At 35.6% G+C, this 8,894-nt stretch overlaps 1 pseudogene; it reads left to right on the top strand.

The window, feature by feature from the left end:
- Nucleotides 1-5,598: 5,598 nt before the first annotated feature.
- LOC104658470 lies at nt 5,599-6,377 on the top strand (annotated as a pseudogene).
- The last annotated feature ends 2,517 nt before the right edge of the window (nt 6,378-8,894 follow it).

Consider the following 8,894-nt stretch of genomic DNA (forward strand, 5'->3'; position numbering starts at 1 on the left):
GTTTTGGAAATATAGAGTTTAGAATTTTTCTTTTTGTTCCTGATATTTTAATATGGCCAGAGGCATCTTTAATTCAGATTAGAAAACTTGTTAATTATCTAGTAATAGTGAATTGCTTTAAAATCTAGAATGGGACAAAGCAAAGAAGGCATTTCTCCCTTTTCTCCAGTCTCAAGGATGAAAGGCTAAAGGCAAAATGGCATACTTACTACACGCAGTGGGCCTGAGAGTTCAGTGGGCAGAGGTATAAGGGGGAAGATGAGAAGTTAAAAGTTGTCTCTTCCAAAAGTAACGCCTTTTTGTTTTTTTGTATGTGTGTGTCTGAAAGACTGTTTTACAGTGTTACCCATTTTGGATTGAACTTTTCTTCCTTTTCTTCCCCTTTCCATGTTTGCTAAATTAAGCTGGACTTTCCTTCCATTCAGGAGGCCTGAGGAGGCCTGAAGTAGCCAGGGTAAGGTCAAATGGAAAGCAAGTACAGAATGGGCAATTTAGGAAAATTTGGTTTCATTTGACAAGAAATACTCAGTTTTTTTATTACTTTAAGAGTAGTAGAACCCAAGCCTGGATCTGGGTCTAGGAGAAAAAGAGTCTAAGCTATGGCTTGACCTACTTTAATTTAGACAAGGCAGTGGGTCAGAAATAATCCTTGAGGATCACAAGGCTGGAAGAGTATATGCCACTCTAAGGTCAAAGATGGTAGCTCTCTTGATGCCTTGAAAATGTATCAGGCCACTATATTAGCCTTTAGGTTTCCCTGTCATTGTTTTTCAATGGAAACAAAATTAATTTCTTCCATGTGCCGATCACCTGCTAGGCTATAAACCAGCTTCTGAGGAGTTAAAAATACGCAGCCACTGTGCTGAAGAAGGTTGTAACCTTCTTAAAAAGGTACTAGAATGCGGGGCTTAGATGCATGAATTCTGGAGCCAGGCCCTTAAGCCTGGATAATTTTGATCAAGTTATTTAAGCTCATTGCAAGTTAGTTACTTCATTTAAAATTATCAATATTAACTGTAAGGTGCTTAAAACATCAACTAGTACATAGCAAACTGTTAATTTTTGTTATGATTACAGTTATTTAAAACAGACCCTATCTTTGATTTGCCCCTGTAATAAATATCTGCTCTTCATTTTTCTAACGTACTCAGTTAATGCCTATGGCCAAGGACAGAAAATCCTCCATGGCTATTCTGCTAAGGTTTCAGGGAAATATACGCTCTTATTTTTCTTTGTGGATGAAGAAGTACTTAGTGGAATAAGCACTTTCCCAGCCATGCAATCTTTCCTTTGTAATTAATTCACTGTGCATATAGAATGAATGATTTATTATCTGGAATTCTTAGCTTATTCATTTATATAATGTGAAATGTTATCTTTAAAATTCATCATACCTGTAAAACATCATTATTAATGAGTAGCCTTGACACAAAAAGTATACTTTATTGTTAAGCAGCCGTATGAGAAATTATAAATACTTTCAGGTATAGCCAAATATACTCTACCTGGTGAAAATCTTGCAATGTGTTGCAGCCAATTCTTGGGCTTGGAGGAAATTTTAAATCTAGGGTTTATAATTCACTGAGCTTAAAGTTAATCACACAGTATTTAAGATTAATTGCTATATTTACAGAACTAGCAATTCTTAGAAAAAATACGGATCAGATTTGCCACACCTACCAATCACTTCCAGTCAATCAGGTAACTTTGTCTAGAACGGGAAAGGAAACTGTTCAAATCTTTTGGATTTCCTTAATACATCTGAGTATATAGTGAGGCAAAATAATCTGCACATAAATATCATAAGTAATAAAAGGGACATTGTATTTTGTACATCTATCAATATATTAGAAAATACACTATCATTGATACTACCACTCCATGTATGTAAGTGTATATGTGTGTGCGTACAAATGTACATATACATATATACATATACACACACACACATATATATACACTTACATACATACATAGTATACATTCAGGGTTAGACACAACAATGGCAAAGATGTATGAGTGTGTATACAATTCATACTGTACTTAAAACACTGGAATGATTTCAAGTCATTGCCGATTTCTGATTTGCAGTTACTTGAAGATTGTTATTCTAACCTTAAGTGATATTTAAGCCTTATAACTTAAAGATTTCAAATGCTAATACTTTATAATTATTTATTTAAAAACCATAAAAATTATGTTAAATAGTTTCTAGCATGGTAAACTTAAGTAAAAACATATAGAACATTTAACAATGATACTAGCAAACTCTGCTGCAAAAAAGTTAAAAGTTCAAAATGCCTATTAGAGATTGGTTCATATCTTCAAAATAAGAAGTTTCCATGAGAATCTCTATGGTGCATGGTTTGAGGATATGATCTTTTGATATGGGCTGCTTGAACTAAACTGACTTTGCTATTTAACTGTGTGACCCTGGGAACTCTGTTTCCTCATCTGTCAAGTATATCTAAGAGGTGTAGGACAATGCCTCACACAGCAAATAAGGTCATAATTATGATAAGAAACTTGAGATTCCTTTGAGCTTTAGAATTGTATGAAAGAGTAGTAATACCTGTTTAAGAGATGATACTAAGGGCTTCTTTAGCCATACAATACTGAAGAAAATGAGCTCTCAATGAAATAAACACTTTAATTTTTATCGTATGCATTTATAATATAAACAATAGCTTATAGGAGTTAGCTTGGAGCTTGCAAGAATTCAAGGTGATTTGGGAAGACTGAATATGGCAATAATTGGAAATACTGCTCTGATTTATTTCTCTAATCTTGACATATAAGATGAAGGATTCATGATGTAGAATCACTTAAGTTTTATATGTTACTAATGTAGCTTTGTACTGATTAAAACTGAAAGAGAGCCTAATGCTTTCTTTCCATTTGCTGAGTTTCATGGGTATGTGTTTAATCTGAACTCTTTTTAATGCGAGTGAAATGAAGAAAGCTGAAAAAGGCCAGTCCTAAGCCTAAGCATCAGTTAGTTACACAATAGGTTCAGGGAATGTGTTTAAAAACCAGAACGCCAGTGCTTAGTCATCTGGCTTCTATCTGCCTTGTTCTCTGTAGAGACTTAGATAGTATACTTTATAAATTGCTGGAGAATGGAGATAAAACTTGACGATTTTAATGGAACTGGTTGTTGTTTCCCTAGAGTAATTCAGTTAAAGTTGCCCTGTGTTGAACATCAGTGAAACAATTTCTCTTTCTTCTTAGGTTCATTCTGTGAAGAGAATTAAATAGGAAAAAAAATTACATTTCAGATCTTTTTTGTAAGACCAAAATTTTCTGGCCAATATTTGAACATTGCAAATAATTGTGTAAGTAAAGATTATTCATTTAGACAGTGTTCTCATTTCAACAATAGCTCATTTCTAGTATTTAATTACATGATGTTCCAAATGATATCATATCATTCCAGTAGAATAGGGGAGCTTTCCCAGTCACTGTTTTGAACATTTCATCTAATTAGAGAACAGAACTTTTATGTTGTGAGTGTAATCTAATGTTGTAGGGTATAATCTCTATTTTATGTTTTTGGATAAAGAAGATGGGAGAGTGATCAGAGAAGAAATGTTTGAATAAACATTTAACATAAGTTCAAATGCTCATATGTGCTTTTTATTGATGTAAAACAGGTTACATCAAAAAATTATTTTACATTTTATAGTTTTACTAATCTCTAAGGGTAGTCTGAATGAAATACAGGCACTAAAACTGATACCAGGATAGCACAACTAGTGAAAAAATTAATATGACCAATTCTAGTAATTTACTTAAGAGCACTTAAGACCCAGAAATAGAACCACACAAATGCAAACATCTGATTTTTGACAAAGGTGTAAGAGAAATTCAAAGGAGAAAGGGTATTCTTTTAAACAAATGGTAGTAAAGCAATTAAATGTCCATAGACAAAAATAATAAACCTTGATCCACATCATACACTTTTCCTAAAACCAACTCAAAATAGATAACTCAAAACCATAATATTTTCAAAAGGCAACATAGGAGAAAACTCTGGAACCTAGGGCTCGGTCACATGTTCTTAGACATGATACCAAGAGTACCATCCATAAAAGGAAAAATCAATAATTTGGACTTCATCAAAATTAAAAACATTTGCTCTGAGAAAGACCCTTATAAGGAAATTGAAAGACAAGCTATGGAATGAGAGAAAATAATTGTAAAGTACATATCTGACAAAGACTTCTATTAGAATATATAAGAACCTCCCAAAACTCAGCAGTAAAACTAACAAACAAAACCCCCCAAAATAACTAACAAAATTAGAAAATGTGAAAGACATTAAGAAACATGTCACTGAAGAGGATATAAAGATGACAAATAAGCACATGAAAAAAAATGTTCAACATCACTAGCTGTTACAATACGAATGTAACTCAAAATACCATTTGCTATTGTCAGTATTTCAGTTCTTCCAAAAGGAATGTAGTGATGTCTCATTTGGATTACATTTGTATTTCCAGATTTCACAGTCCTACCAGCAATGTATGAGAGATCCAGTTCCTCTGCATCCATGTAATCCAAAATGAGATGTCACTACATATCTTTTGGAAGAACCAAAATAGTGACAATACCAAATGCTCATAGGACTGTGAAATCTGGAAAATAGTTTGGCAGTTTCATAAAAATACCAAACATAAACTTACCATTAGATAATCGAGCACTTGCACTCCTGAGAATTTATTCTGGGTGTAGAGTGGGAGGTAGAGAAATATGTCCACGTAGAAACCTATACATGATTGTTGAAAGCAGCTTTGTAAGAAATGGCCAGAAACTGAAAACAACAAAAATGTCTTTCAACAAGTGAATGGTTAAACAAACTGTGATCCATATATACCATTGAATACTACTCAGCAATAAAAAAAGAATGAATTATTAATACATACAACTTGGATGTCTTGGACAGATCTCAAGGGCATCATGCTGAGTGAAAAAAAAGCCAAGTTATTCATTTACGTTAATCTATACAACTAATAAAATAACATAAAAGTATGCATACACATTGTATTGAATGTCAATGTCTTGGTTTTAATATTGTACTGCAATTATATAAAATGTAACTATTGAGGAAATCTAAGGGAATACTACACTGGCACCAGTCCTCTTTGTACAATTTTTTGCAACTCCCTGTATCTACAGTTATTTCAAAATAAAAGTTTAGGCAGGGCACGGTGTCTCACGCCTGTAATACCAGCACCTTGGGAGGCCAAGGTGGGCAGATCACTTGAGGTCAGGAGTTCGAAACCAGCCTGGCCAACACGGTGAAACCCCGTCTCTACTAAAAATACACAACAATTAGCCATGTGGTGAAGCATGCCTGTAATTCCAGCTACTTGGGAGGTTGAGGCAGGAGAACCGCTTTAGTCTAGGAGGTGGAGGTTACACTGAGCCGAGATTGTGCCACTGCACTCCAGCCTGGGTGACAGAGCAAGACTCCATCTCAAAATAAAGAAAGAAAGAAAAAGTTTAAAAAGAAATACAAACATGGGATGTGATAAACAGTCCTTCCTAACTGGGTTTTGTTGCATATGGATGTGAGATGTCGAACTGTAGCAGTTGATGTCCAAGACGGTGGTCAGCAGGAAGGTGATGGACAAGCCTCCACATGATAAGGGGGCCTGATATAGTTTGGGTATTTGTCCCCACCCAAATCTCATGTTAAAATGTAATCCCCAATATTGTAGGTAGCGCCTGGCAGTGACTGGAATATGGAGGCAGAATCCTCATGAATGGTTTAGCACCATCCCTTTGGTGCCACCCTCCAGATAGTGAGTGCGTTCTTGGAAGATGTGTTCTGAGATCTGATAGTTTAAAAGTGTGTGGTGCTTCCCCTCACACCTCCAGTTCTCACCATGTGATGTGCTTGCTCCCCTTTGCCTTTTGCCATAATCGAAAGCTTCCTGAGACCTCCCAGAAGCAAATGCAGCTATGCTTCCGTAGAGCCTGTACAACCATGAGCCAGTTAACCCTCTTTTCTTTATAATTAACCGAGATTTCTTTATAGCAATGCAAGAATCGGCTAATACAGGGCCTTCAGGATCAAAACCAACTTTCCCACAGAGTACTCATTCAAACCACCAAAGATCACATTTAAAACAAAGATCTATCACCTGAACATTGATGAAAATGGGAAGGTCTGTTTGCCAGTAATTAGTGCTGAAAACTAGAAGCTGGCAACCAAAACCAGCTAAGTAATCAGTCAGTCTTTCATAGCACTGATGAACTACCCCCAGCCCAAGCATTCCCTCTGGCCTGACCTACCTGAAGAATACTGAAAGGATCATAAAAAAATCTGTAAGAATGCTGGAGAGTTTACAAAGCAATATAGTCAAAAGTGATTTGAGGACTGAAATCTACTGCGATTGATTCCAGCAAATGTGAGCAGAGCCCTTGCCCCTGAGAGCAGTGCATTCAGACACCCACAAAGCAAGGCTCTGTGGAAAACTGACATAGCCATCCGCTGGGTTCACTTGTGGCAGTTACTAGCTTTCCATAGTTTTCTCAATCAAAAATGATCTAGGTAACTTGTAAAGAAAAGATGAAAAATTTAAGATGCTTTCATTCTGCTTTGTTTTAAAAAAATCACTGCTTCAACCAACTTCAAAAGAATGATTTTCCTTTTCTTGTCCAAAGTTATCCAAAATCTTCAAGCTACACTTAGCTCCTAAGGTTATAAAAGAAAAAAAAAAAAAAAGAAAAAAATGTGGTTGACCTTCTTCCTTCTGCCCTTGCAACTCCCATTTCTTGCACTCATTTTCTTTTTCATTTATTCACTTCCTCAGACTTAGGCCCTGCCTCCTCCACATAGGAGATTAGAGGACCCAGGTGTTTCGGTGGCCTTTCCTCTGGCTTATTTGGACTGCTCTGTGTAGGAGTTGGTTTAAATTCTCCTGACTCCCCGTTTATAAGGTCATTTAAAAAATTTAAAAACAAGCAAACAGCCATGCCCCTCCCCTCCAGCCCTCTCCCTAAAAATCCATGGAAAGGGAGAGTCAGCTGTCCTGTAAATAACCAGCTAATGTTACTACAATATAGTCAATGACTTGGGCAAACCTTGATGTCAGGGTGCATGACTGATCTCCCGCCGGACCTGGCCCACATAAGTAAACCCTATAATAACAGGTCTGCCAGCCAAGAGGATGCTGTGCACACTGCATGTGGTGAATCTCTCACCAGAAAGACTCCAGAGACAAAGGGTGGCACTCCTCCTGCAGCCAGTTAGATCTTCTGGTCCTTGCAAGCAACGCTAAAGCCAGAATGTCCATTTGAACTTTCCAGCTCATCTGTCGCCGAGTTCCATCGGAATGCGCCACGGGGTTCGATTTCCACTTTCTGGATGCACCGCCCTCCCACGGCCCTCCCCCGGCACAGTCTGATCCTGTGCGACATTGGAATTGGAATTGGCAGGACTCGGCTATTCAGGGCATCAGTCTGGGGTCTCGGGGCGTCTGCTGGCTCCTTTGTCCTCGGCACAGCCAGCCAGCCAGCCAGCCAAGGAACAAGACAGATTTCCCTCTTCCTTTGGACTCACAACCTTTGCAGAGTCAAGCTTTTGAAGCTCACTTAATAATATCCTTTAAAATGTGTCTTAAATTGTTTTGACTGCTTCTTTTTTTTTTTTTTTTTTTTTTGGAAGAAATAAAAATTGATCTTAGAATTAAAAACAACAACAAATACACACACACACACACACACACACACACACAAACTACAGCAGTAAAGTGGCCTAAGGAGACAAACAAGAAAAAGCCAATATGCTGAATATGGTATAATTGGAAACATGGAAGACAGTTGGCTTCTGATGCCATCTTTGGATCACTAACAACTAAACTTGGAATGACTTATATCTAGTAAACTTGGAATGACTTATATCTAATAAATGACTTCATTGTTTTGCTTAAAAAAAAAAGCACTAAGATTCTCCTCAAAACTATTAATATTAAATGCTACAAAATTTAAATAGAAAAATTATTTAAAAATGTAAAATTCTGGCATATATGTACTGAATTGCATCATCTTTGGCAATTTTCAAATGACACAGCCCTGGAATATCTCCCAAAGAAATCTAAATTCACCATATTTTATTAAACTACTGAACTGACAGTATATGAAAAACACAGATGTTAAACACAAAATAAATGCAGAAACAAATTCAGATTTTAAAAAGTATAATGTGAGTTTCAGAAACGGCTTTGGTTCTTAGCAAAAGTTAGAAAGTTAGGGATTTTGTCAAGATTTGAAGAGTCTTTAAAATTTAGAAAAGACTATAAAGGTTTATAAATAAGATATTCTTAAAGTTCATGTGATATTCCAGAACAAGAGATAACTCTTAAGATTATTTTAATTTTAGCTTTAAATACTTTTTGTTTTCTCTCTAATTTTGCCACCATGTAAAAATGTTAGTGCAGTATTTTAGTACATGCTTTGAGTTTAATCTATGTTAAACTTTCAAAAATTTTTACATTAGTTCTATGGGTTGAGCCATTAGTGTTTCTACAAATAGTCTTAAGATTGCAAAACTATGCAATTGTATTGAACTAAAAGAACTCATAACAATGAATAACTTCCAAAATGTTTAAGCCTGTGAATTCTTACAATATAACCAATTACATATACTTAATTTGCTTGTTGAATTTTAATTTCTAGAACTTTATTTAACTTTAAAGCCTGAAGCTAATATTTCATTGAGGTAATAATTTAATCTTTGGGTACTTGGACAATTTCTAAGGAAAAAAGAGGCAAAACAATAGTCAGTAATCATTGTTATATCTACCCTTTTGATTATTTTTATATGTTATACTATGGTTGTAGAGTAAAAATATATACAATTTTCCTTAAATGGTCAATAAAACTCA

Source organism: Rhinopithecus roxellana, chromosome 2 (genome assembly GCF_007565055.1).
Source record: "Rhinopithecus roxellana isolate Shanxi Qingling chromosome 2, ASM756505v1, whole genome shotgun sequence".
Taxonomy (NCBI): Eukaryota; Metazoa; Chordata; class Mammalia; order Primates; family Cercopithecidae; genus Rhinopithecus; species Rhinopithecus roxellana.